This window comes from Haliaeetus leucocephalus, unplaced genomic scaffold (assembly GCF_000737465.1).
Source record: "Haliaeetus leucocephalus isolate CR32 unplaced genomic scaffold, Haliaeetus_leucocephalus-4.0 Scaffold773, whole genome shotgun sequence".
Taxonomy (NCBI): Eukaryota; Metazoa; Chordata; class Aves; order Accipitriformes; family Accipitridae; genus Haliaeetus; species Haliaeetus leucocephalus.
Window position 1 is genome coordinate 5094945 of NW_010973209.1, and position 12564 is coordinate 5107508.

Genomic DNA, 12564 nt, shown 5'->3' on the forward strand with positions numbered 1-12564 from the left:
TCTGCCTGACAGCATTGCTCTACCTGCAAAGACAGAGACACAGCTCCACTCAGTGCTAGGGCACATGCAGCAAAGAGGTTTTTAACATTTGCAGCAAAGACTCTTGCAGCCTGGGCCCTCTTTGATCCTTTCAAAATGCAGCATGTGCAAAGATGCACTTTGACAGCCTGTCATCCCTTCCTCATGCTCAGAGCCCTCATAGCAGTTGCCTCCTGGCTAATGGGCTTTCAGCAAGTGCTGAGCAAAGGAATAAATTCTTCTCAGCACATTCACTCCTTGGTTTGTCCTGGGTCTGCCTACTTGGGGTACTCAGCAAGCAGCAAGCCTTCCCCAGCTGCAGAATCCCTTTGGTGTTTGCAGGGCTGCAACTCCCACACCAGAGCTTGAAAGAGATGGAAGAGTGGATCGGCTTGTAGAGATGGTGCAGTACAGCACCATTTGCTGACAGCTACTCACGTGCCGCCTGCAGTGATGCTGAGGGCACGAAACAGTATCAGGGTCTGCCACAGAGCACCCATGCTACGTTTGCAGGGGCAGCTATCGAGGTGGTTAGTGAAACAAAGAAATCCTCAGGCTCAGAATCCTGCTTTGGGAATTGGGATCAATGTTAAGTATTCACCAAAAGCACACAAGAAGGTAAGGCAAGTAACGTTGCCCTGTATCATCTCCCCATTGCACGGCCACATACCTATGCTATCCCAGGACCTGGGCCGCTCTCTGTGCAAGTCAGCATGAACAGACTTGTGCAAAGCCCCAAAAGAAAGTTGAAGCCTGTCTCAGCACCTGAGTCTCCTTGCAAACCCAGCTTTTTATTCATGTTCTGTTAAGGAAGAGACATAACATGATCAAGTTTGGACAGAACTTGCCCTGAAGATTTAAATGGGTATGCAAGAAGGGAAAGTGAGGGAGAGATGCACTCAGCCCTAGTTTAAAGGCAACCACCAGCTATGCTCTAAAACAGTCCAGTGACCAAATAAAGCCAACAAGATTCCTTTGTGGCAGGAACTACTCAGCTCCACTAGTGAGAGGGTCAGCTGGGCAGCTGTACACCTCAAGTCTCCCCCCTTTCCTTCATCAGCAGTGACCCCTATACTCCCTCCTCCCCCACTGCCTCCCTGCTGTAAGGCAGCTTTTTAAAGACACATAGGGCTGTGACTAATGAAGCCACTGGTTTCACATTCATTAAAGGGGTGTTTGATCTGTCAGCCCTGGACTCCCCAGCCATGGCACTTGCTGCCTGGGATAGCTGACATGAGGAAGAGATCAGGCCCTGAAGCTAGCAAGGGTTGGGAGGAGCTGTGGAGGGAAGGACACTGCATTGTAAAATTAGAGGACAGCAACTTATGATCATAATTTAGCTTAAAGCAGCAGGAGGAAAAATTTCTCAGGCTGCTATTTTTGACACCAAGGATGCTATAATCTCTTGCCCTTCTGTGCTGCCTTTTTGTCTGTTCTGTTCTCTAAGGAGAATTTAAAGGTGAGCTATAAAACAAGGTGAAAGGGGAAAAAAGAAAAGAAACATGGTTTCAGATCCCAAGTTAGTATCCAGAAGTACAGGTTGGCCTAAAAAGCTCCAATAAGTATCAGTGATGAGGGCAGGCTGAGAGCCTGCTTCCCACCTGGGGAATGGCCTGTATTTTCATATATTTTCACCTATATGCTGAGGTGCCAGTGAATACTTTTGAGACAGTATCTCAGAAGGCACTTGTTGAGCATCTTGGATTCACATGCCGAGGGCAGCAAAGGGGTTGAGGCTGTAACATGTCCAGCTGCTAAAACAATTCTAGTGTTACACTGCCCTGAAAAGCTTCAAGTCTCAGCAGCATTCCTGATCCTCAAGTGCCACAAACCAGAGCTGAGTGCCTCTAACACACATCCCCGTTTTGGTCAGTGTGATGAGGTGTGCTCAATATCAGAAGGCAGGAGAACCCAAAGTCCTGACTCCCACTTTCAGGTTACCCTCAGCCTACTTTTTATACTTGTCTAAAAAGAAATAATACCTCCATTTCATCAGACAAAAGAGCATGAGCTTCTTTCCCAATATTTGCTTCTAATTCACAGCACAAACATATGTTCCCATAGAACCTGACCCTGAGGGGTAATGAACAATTGCAACACCCACTGACTCCAGATGAGAGGCAGAGGTTTGTGGTACCCTGCTTCCAGAGATGCTCCCCTCATCATCTGACAGCATAACTGTTTACTTTTCAACACAACACTAAATGGGGGTTTCCTCAGGAAGACCAGCAAGGCTGAACATGAAGCACATAAACACTTCAGTTAGCTTTCAAATCTGGAGCCACAGGGCTCTTTTAGGAGAGGTATTCCTCCTGATATCATGAAATACCAGCTTTCAGATACCACAGGAGACAAGAACACATGAACCTGCAGAGGCTTCCGCATAGCAAATCCTCTCTTTTGCCAGATACAGCCTGTATTCTTGTCTTCAAAGCAATTTCAATACAACATATTAAAAAATTGTCATCAAGTAAAGGAAAACCCTCAAACCTAGGGGCACAGTGAATTCATAACATCAGTGACAATTTTTTATTTCTTCAGTTTCTCATCTCAGACTATGTTGCCTACAGGGTTGAGATCAGGTCTGTGTGTGTGTATATATATATATTCATCTAATCACTGCTGAAAAACAGCAAGGCTTTTCACACACTTCAGCAAAACTCATTCTGTTGGCCAGCCACACACTATCTCTTTATCTCCCCTCATTTTCAAGGGCAGGGGAGTCCACCAGCATGGGCTACAGCCAGAATTCTGGAGTACCTTTGAGCCAGTCATTTGCACACTCTGCCTTCTCATGTGTTAAAGACTACTGATAACACCTTCATCCCAAGACAGGCTGCCTCCATGCCCCAAGGGCATCACAAGCCCTCAAAAATCAAAACCCTGTGGGGAAAAAGTCTGCTCCTGAGGAACAGCTAGAGAGCTTGAGAAATGCACCCATGCTCCCAAGATGTAGTTGGATAGAGCAGCATATACTTCAATGATGTTTACAGGGACTCTCAGCAGTATATACCTGAAACGAAGCATACTTGCAATGCTAGCCCTGCCAACTGACACTACAAAATGAGAGCTTATGTTTAGACATTCTTTCCAGGTCTATTTGTGCCTCACCTCTCAAGACAGGACATAATCTCTACACTTCCCTGGACATCTCAATAGTTTTCTATAGCCTGACGCCTGTTGAATTTCACATTAGAGTCTGAAGCCTGTAGCATATTCAGCTCATGCCTCGTAAGTCAGAGCTGATTCCCATTTCAATTCTCCAGGCACATACAAGTGAATGTTTCATTTAATCATCCCATATTCTCCAAGGACTCCGCCTCTCCCACCACTGTCTGAGGAGGGTTCCTGTGCATGCAAACACGCTTTATATAGTAAAATCACCTTCACTAAAAGCACAGAGGTAAACATATGCCAGAGCATGTCTCCTATCACAAAGACACTACCATATATGTACAGTGCACAGAGCCCCATTCACATCATGAACAACCAGGTTCAAAGCATCCTGAACACAAGGGAAACCCCCTAGGGTCTGATGTCAAGTTTGTACAGACAGAACAACTTACTGTCTTGCTGCAGCATCCTCAAGATCCTTACCCCAGGAGACAATTCCACTACACAGAGCCTGGTGAATCCAAACACCTGGCCCTGCAGGGAGTTTTCTGGGCACAAAATCCTCAGACTACTAAGGCTCTGCTCTTTATCTTTCAGGAAGGAGTAGGAAGAGAAGGATACACACCCATGCCAGAAAAGAAACAAAGTGAAGAGCCTCAGTATTTGTATTGTTGTAGCACCTACGTTGCCTACCTGTAACTGAAGCCTGGCTGCACTGGATGGAATAAATACCCAGATACACAGCTCCTCTGAAGTGTTTCGTAACTAAGCAGACACAAGGATAATTGCATTTGTTTTGTATATAGAAGGGAATGATACAGATGTCATACAGGAAGTTTTGTGGCAGGGATGGGATTTTAATCAGCTCAAGGTAGCTAAAAGCATTAACTGAGGAGCCTTTTTAGAGCCTCCTGTGCTCTAGTGGAGTTCTGGCCTTTGGAAAGACAGGGTGGAGAGGTATACCTTTTAGGAAACAGGATTTCATGTCAAAACGTTGATCCAAGTCAGCAATTCCTCTCTGGAAGTGCAAGGAAGAAACACTTGGGTAACCAGACAACTGTATTTCACTACATTAGGTAATTCTTCAAGGGTACAGTGAAGTTCCCTCAAGCAGGCAGGCTCCAAGCCACTGTTCAAAAACAATTCCTTAAGCTTCAGCTGTCTGAAAACAAGCATGGAAGAACAGCTATGAACCAGGAACAAACATAGGTATTCACATCACCTAATCAGGGACACTGCAGACTAATGGTTCTAGCCTCCCTTGTTGGTGGTCAAGGAAGAAAAACTCACTCCAAGGGTGATTTACAAAACCTGTCAGACTGATGAAGGACCAGAAATGAGAGCTATAAAGCAAATAAGGGAGATTGGGAACTGAAATTGGAGCACTTGAAAAGGAAAATGAAGGCCCTTGAGCCTGACAAGGATGAGGCTAAATCCATAAATCCAGGCTCCCACCAAAGGATTTGCCAGCTGTGCAGCCCAGGGACTCGGGGAACAGCAGGACACCAGTGACTGTGGCTGTGCTACCCTTGTCAGAGTCACTCCCAGCCCTCCTTGCCCCCCACCAGGGAGCCAAGGCCCTGCAGATCCTTGTGTCCCACCTCTCCCAGCTGGCACCAGTGAACCCAAGACAGGGAGCAAGGCTTTCCCTGCCATATGCTTCCACACCCATTTTGCCCAGAGCACTCATACTTGTGTGTCACTGCCACAATGGAGTTGGATGGAGGAGCATGGAGGTGTGGAAGATGCAAGAGAGATTGTTGCAGTCTCATCCCTGCTGGCAGTCAGGAAAAATAAACCTCAATTCTTTTACTCCTAGCATTTTAAATTTAAGTCTGTCTTCTTGAGAGAACAGGCTGTGAAGCAAAGAATTTTTTCCTTCCTCCTCCTGCATCCATTTCAAATGCCAAGCAAATTGAGGCCAGCTCTGAAGCGCTAAAAAACCAGGCCTCTTGCAGCTCCAGAGTGCTGACTTGCATCACATCAGATCTTAGCTCCTTGTTTTGTAAATAAGTCGAAGGCAGCTGGAATAATACACCTGTCAAGCAACAGCGAGCTTCCAATTTCCCTTGACAGCATCAGCTCACATTTGCTGCCCGCCTTTTACAAGACTCTGCAGGAGGAATCAATTCTTTAAACATATGTTGATGTATAAACACATACTTTGTTGCTTTGTTATGTTCTAGCCATTGACCATGGACCTGAGAGAGGCTTCACTCCAATCTTCATTCTTCATTTGTGGTTTCAGGCCTCATTTTGGTTCCAGCCTTCCACTGCAAGATTTACTATAGGCAATGCAGGTGGGTTGCCCAGCACTTTGTTTTATAACCCTGTCTTCATTTAAGACTTTGTCACATGCTAATCAGTTCAGCTAAAAGTCTCCATGCCAAGGGCCTGTCTGCTAGACAAAGTCTCTGACAGGAGGAGTTTCTTTTGGGATAAGTTTGCTGCTTCTGAGAAGGTAGGGTTTTTTAAGAGGAAAAAACATGAACTTTATCTATAGTAAGAAATAAACAATATTTTGGCTGAATTTTTGCAGTGGTCTCCATACTGATACATAGAGACTCATTAGAAAATTGCAATCCATTAAAGAAAAATATTTAAAGAATAGATATAGGGATTTGTAAGTAGAAATTCGTAAAAGTTTGCAGAGCACTCATATTTTGACAGCTGTGTCATGGTGAAGATCCTGTGGAAATTCAGTGTTGTAATCAGTGCAGGCATTAGAGACTGCATCACAAATAATGCATGCAGGCAGTTTGTGATGAGAGCAAAATAGTGCTTAAGAATAGCCATGCTGTTACTGCCACCGGTTCTTGCATATGGAGACAGGCACAGGTCTTGCAGAGCAAATTGTAGGTGCTTAAAGATATAAGACACAGGCATAAGCAGGAAGAACTCAAGTTATTTATAGCAATCTCTGTTCTGATGTTCCCAGCCTCTTGGAGATCTGGCTGTTGCCTCAATGTTCTTCTCTCAGAGAAGAGAGTATAATATTATATAGCTTGTGTTTATTTGCTTCAACTGCTATCCAGGCTCTCAAAGCAGGCTATGAGCTTCAATTAATTAGGCTGAACCCTATGCTCTGGCAGGTGTAGGGGGATCCAGACATCCCATGCAGGGATGGAGAAACTGAAACTCAGGGAAGTAAATGTTTGCTCAAAGTCAAAAGATGCCTATGTTAAAAGCAGAAATAGAAGAGATAGCATGATTCACAAAATATGGGACAAATCTTTGGTGCTATAAACTGGAACAAGTCTCTGCATGTCTGTAGAGGAAAGGCAGTAGGTGCTTGATTTCACCCACAAGATTAGCCCTTCATCTTTACAAACCAGCCTTTTTGTCTTGTTACTGACATACCACAAAGATGCAAAAAAATGACAGAACATCAGCAGAACATTTGACATAAGAAAAAGGTAGCAAAGCACCTGGGCAACAAAGTTCAAACACCAACTGTTCTTTTGGTTACTGAGAGGTACTGCTTAATACAGCAAGGAAGCAACTCTGACCTCTCCCACACTGCTGGGAATGAAGCAGTTGAAATAAGCAGAGTAGCAATGGTAGAAAGTTACAGAAAACTAGGCTTGATTGCTTTAAGGACAAAACAAGGCATTTCTGTTTATCAACCCAATAAGCGACAGAAAGGGTGAATTCAATGTCTTAAGGCTTAACAGACTATGCTGGGTCAGACCCACGTTCCCTCTAATCTACTGTCCTGTTTTATACAGTGGCCAGATGCAGAGACAAGAAAAAAGAAGAGAGCAAACGTATCCAAGTCTTCCCTGATCTCTGCTTTGAGCATTGATTTATCAGACCATAATACTGAGGGCAATTGCATTAAAATTATTAAGACTCAAACTAAGACTTGGACCATTGAGCATAAGCTTAGCCAAATTATTTTTACTTCTGTTCAACTCAGTGCACTATCATCTCATTTACTAAGCTAAACGATCAGAAGTTCAGCAACTCTCTGCAGAAGGTTTTTATATTCCTTCTACCAAAGGACAACCCTTTGCTGCTTGAGCTAGCAAAACAGCTCCTGTAAGTAGAATGCTGATACCCCCCACTCAGAGTAGGGGCTGTGACAAACATTTTACAACTTCATTAGGTGTCAGTGCCAAACACACAAACAACTAGAAAAGCCAGGAACATCATTGCAAGTGACACTGCAGTCTTGAATAAGAACACTAGCCAAGACACTGACCAAATGTTTCTACTTTGTGTCAGGAAACAAAAATAAGCATTGAAAAATAAAACCACAAGAGCTGGGCTGGGCAAGAGATTCTTCAGTATTTCCCTGTGTCTGGCTTTTGCTTTCTAATGTTGACACATGCAAAAAGTCCCTGCTGTGCCCAGATCTGGGAACACATCCCAGAGCCCAGGGAAGGTGCCAGCCCTTCCAGCAGGCGCTTGCGTGTCACCATTCACTAGCAGAAACCAGGGCACACAGAAGGGACAAGGCAGCAGGCTCTGCAGTCGCATGCAACTTCACTTTAAGCACCTGAAACAGCCCTTTCCCATTGCCCACCTGGCATGGCCCAAGGGGGGTCAGCTGCTCTGCTCACGCTGGAGTCAGGGATACCTAGCTGGAACTTTGGGGGATCGGGTACTCTGCACCGAGTCCAACTGCTGTAGCACAGCTCAAGAGCAGAGAAGTTGCTCTCCCCTCACCAGGAGGAAGGCACCTGACAAAGAAAGCAGATCTCTTGCCTGCCTTCATTGTTACCTCCCATCCACAACCTCTCCCAGCACTGCCTGAGCTGCGGTGATTTCTCATCACTGCTCAGATGATCCAAGGGAGCATGATGGGACACAAAAAGCAGGCCCTTTCCCTAAAACCCCTCCACTCTGGGGCCATATGATGCAGAGAACTGGCCCCCATGCCCTAGCAATTTACCAGATTATAGCCTGCCTGCTCTGTCACTTAGCAGATGGCTGTGGCACCCTCCTGGCATGGTCTATTTTCCCATGTCCCAGGAAATCAAGTCCGTCACCCCATTATGTTATTCTGCAGAGTCACTGCATAAGGATCCATATTCTGCCCAGAGATAACTCACTAGGAAGCCCCAGAGTATTCAAAATCCAGGAGTGTATCTGCCTTCAGCCTGTCCCATCTGAGGGCTTCATATGGACACCATATGCCCCCTCAGCAGATGCAGTTACAGGCATCTACATAGAGGGGTAATTTTGAGCTGCCTTTCTCAGTTGTTTTTTTTAATCTTCTAAGGTTTCCCAGACCTGGGTTTCCCTGAAGCATTTCACCTTTCTCAATGGAGTATCAGCTCCATCTACCCCAGAGAAGTTGCATTTTGATGTTTGTCACTCATTGTTGAAGTCACCTCACCACACTGAGGACTTAGTGTGGTTGAACAGGCTGCAGAGAGAGGGGGATCTGTTTGTCCAACCGTAGACACTGATCAGGAGATAAGGTCTTCATTTGAGCACATTATCCAGACTGACTCTTCAGACAGTTAGCCAAGACAAGTGGGTGCTTCTAAGGAGCAATGCATCCTATCCATGTCCTAAAGTAGACTCCTGATATCAGGCAGGAAAACCTAACTCATTTGTTCCTCTTTCTCTTCATTGACTAAGATAATACAGATGAACAGATCAGATGTAGTCATGGGTGCTGCCTTTCTCAGTGCAGTGGTGTAAACAAAATTAATCTCAACCAAAAGGTTTGTTTTAGCAATGGGAAGCAGGGCCCTGCAAAAAAAGACTTCCCCCCACCTTTCATTCTACACTGCAGCTGTGCAGACCCAAGGGGGAAGGATTTAGATTACACTGTCTAGCAAGGCCTTCTAGTGAGATTACTTTTGGCTGCAAGCACAGCAAAACATTTGCAAAACCACTACACCACCCTGAGATGCCATCTGACTCCATTTAGGGAGGTTTGCTGCCGAGTTCCCCCTTTGCAGATAAACAAGAAAGCAATCCAAAGTGGGAAGACTGCAAGGAAAATGTCCTGGCTCACTGGGTTGTGAGTCAGGCTGGGACAACAAAATAGAAAGAATAGAGAATAAAAAATGAGCATCACCTCTTCCTTCCCAGAGCTGGCTACATTTCAGTATTACAGAGAACAGTTTGTGAAGCTTAGGGAGCAGCAGATTTAAACCACCTAATAACAAGAATAAAAGTCTTTACAAACACAAGAAATCAGTCCTGCGGATCTGGTGTTATGGGCTTTGCCATTTGGGGAGGTGTTAGCCTCCAGTGGAGAGCTTTTCTTCTGACAGGGAAAAGGTTTGGCCATTCCAGTATGCAGCTGCTTTGATGTTTTATCAGGACAGTGGTATGCTGCAGCCTCTCCCTCAGTGGAGATGCCATAGGATCTCTCTCTTGCTGAGCCCCCAAACTTGAAGCGATCTAACACTTGAAGCCTCCTATCCTCTGCTAAATGTGGCTGAAATGAGCTAATGGCGCAGAAGTTATGGGAAGCATGTATACAGACACTGATTATGTAAGCCTCATTTCTTTAAGAAACTAAGCTAAAAAACGGTAATTAAAAGCTATATCATCTTCCACACATTCTAAGGTTAAATAAGCCCCGCATTATAAGCATCACAGAAATCTGCTTAGATCCTTTTTCCTCAAATCTTGCACAAGTTCAGCACCAGAATAGTCAGCTGTCTTTTCAGACTATTTCCCTCATCTACAGGAAGAAAATATCTAGAGTACTGACTGCTGGAGAAATTATTCCATCATGCCTCCCAAAGGACATTATGACAGCAGGTTTTTATTCCAGAATAAAAAACCACTCCAAAGTAATTAGCATCCTTCCAAAGTGAAGTAATTATGCTACAGTAAAGTCACTTATGTTCCAGAAGAGTGTGTCCATGCAGGCAACTATTCCGGAAGGCTTCCGGCTGAACAGCTTATTCTGCAATAGCTGTTCCAGTCAATCCCTCAGTGTAGACAAGCCCAGCGAATAACAATGATCTCTCATTTCCCCTCCTGTAGGGAGGGAAACCAGATTAGGAAAGCTAGTGTTCTTCAGGAGATGTTTGAAGCAATTTCAGGCAATTTGACAGATCCACCAGTTGAAGGGAAATTAATTTTTTTGCAAGTTTTATAACCACTGGCAGGAATTAGAGGAGAAAGGTAAAATTCTTTCCCTGTACCTAAAGAAAAGGCAACAACTATACTCAGCTATGTTATCAGCTATCAGAGCATCCACAGGGAAGAGTGGTTTTATGAACTCTCCAACCATGCACAAAGCTTCAGAAGCGCACATTTTATTAGACACCAGAGACTCCAACATAAATCACAAGTCTGAAGGAAAGCTGGCTGTGTTACTTTTGCAGCTCCTGGAACTGCTTGTTCAGCAATAAAAAGGACACGAAAGACAACTAATATTTGAATACAAAACTATGCGTAACCATGGGCAAAGCACTGTGCCCTGTTGCCTGGCTCACAGTGCAGAACAGTACTGCTGACGCCAGCAACGTTCGTCTGCATACAGTGGTACAGAAGGTGGAAGAGTACCTCCCAGTACTGTCTACTTGCCATACAGACTCTAAACTGAAGAAGGCAGAAGGGTTAATTGAGACCAGAATAGCCTGGGATGATTTTACTGTGGGCTGGCATGTACTTAAGTGTACCGATCTATCTTTGGAGCTCCTTAGCATATTTGCTCAGCTTATTTGCATACACAAATATAAACTGTGCTCTCCAAAAATTGCTCAAGCAGAGTCTGGAGCAAATTAAACACTCAAGCTGAGGAGAGTGAAAAAATGGTAGCTATTGCGTGTTCTGGGCCTGTAGCCGACATGGCTTAAAGCAAAGAGACTTGCAAACATCAAGTACTAGGAGAAAACACAGAAAACATGACAGGAAAGTCATGCTAGTCTAAGAGAAGGCGATGCATGAGTAGTTTATTTCTGCATATTTTTTCAGCTAATATGGAAAGCTGTAGCTGCCAGCTGTGATAGGCATTATACCTAACTGGAGAAAGACTTGGGGAAAGATCAAGGCAGAGGACATGACCCAGAGCTTCTTGGGACAAGGGATACAGCCAATTTCCATGGCCTTCAATCAAACTTTGACTGACAAGGAGACTAAATTGCATTGATCCTCCAGGTGCCAGCTTCAACACAGGGCCAGGAGCTGGCCAGGCTGTGTGAGCAGATCCCATCCCCATAGCTTTAGTCAAACTGGGAAACACATTTTGTGTCAAAAGCAAGATGGGGAAAAGGCTGCCTACACTGGCTGGTCCATTCCCCTGCCAAAGCAAGCTGCTCTGCAGTGAAACACAGGTGGGTTTATGGCTCAGTGACATAGGAACAGACTATCATGACTTCTACTACAAGGTTGTAAGTACTTGTGATTTTTACTATCCTGGCCCAGGGGATGTAAATAGCTTCGATTCTGGTGGGCAAAAGCTCACATCAGGCTCTGCATCAACAACTCGCACATCTTGCTCACACAGGAGACTGATGGGAGGCTTAGAAAATACAAGCCTCGAAGAAAGGTCAAATGAAATAGGCTTCCTCAGCCCATGTAAGAGTTTTCTGAACTAAGGATCCAAGAGACTTCTGATATGTAAAAGGTTGTCCTGAAAAGGGAAGTGAGCAATGATCCTTCAGGCCACTAGAGGCAGGACAGGGGAAAATAGGGTGAATCTGCAGGGGAGCAAATAGAAAAAGGTAGATTTGGGTTTCTTTTTAGGACAAACTTTTTAATGCTGAGGATAAATAAGCACAGAACAAGCTACTCAGTGCATTGTGTCCTTGTTAGAGGAGGATTTTAAGGGCATTGGCAGTGTTGGTATGATATAGTCAGTTGTATAGAGAATACAGGGATGGATTAGATGACCTCCAAGTCCCACCAGCCCCATATTTCTATGGCTATACTTCTCTTTTGCATATGCAGAAATGCCAAGAGTTGAATGTGTTGCAAAGAATGAACCTAGAAGAAATTGAGGGTTTTATCCATGTCCTAAAGAACACATTACATGAAACTCAGCATATGATCCTAGGGCAGGGCTGTGCCTTGTGTTAGAGAAAAAAAACCTCTAGTAGCTCCTGTTCAGGTTGGGGCATATTCCTTCCTGACCCCATTGCTAGTGGTCAATCAGTCCTCGAGCACGTGAGCAAGAGTCACCAAACTCCAGAGTATTTTCTCAGTGTCCCTGGGAAAACCTGTACATCCCACCTGGTGTCCTGTCTCTAGCTGGGACCAATCTCTGATAATCCAAAAGAGGCAAAAAGCAGCAATCCAGTACTTAAAGATGGGGGAAAAAGTAGAAAGACTGTTGGTGCAGATTGTTCCTGCCTGCTGTGGGCCAGTACCAGAAGCCCTGAAGAGGGGAGTCATTTAGTACAGTGCAAGAAAGCCAAATTAATTCGCTTTTCATCTTCCCTCCCCCACCTAGAAGGTGCAAGGACCCCTCCATCAATCAGCACTGCAAAACATCTCCTCATTCCCCATTCC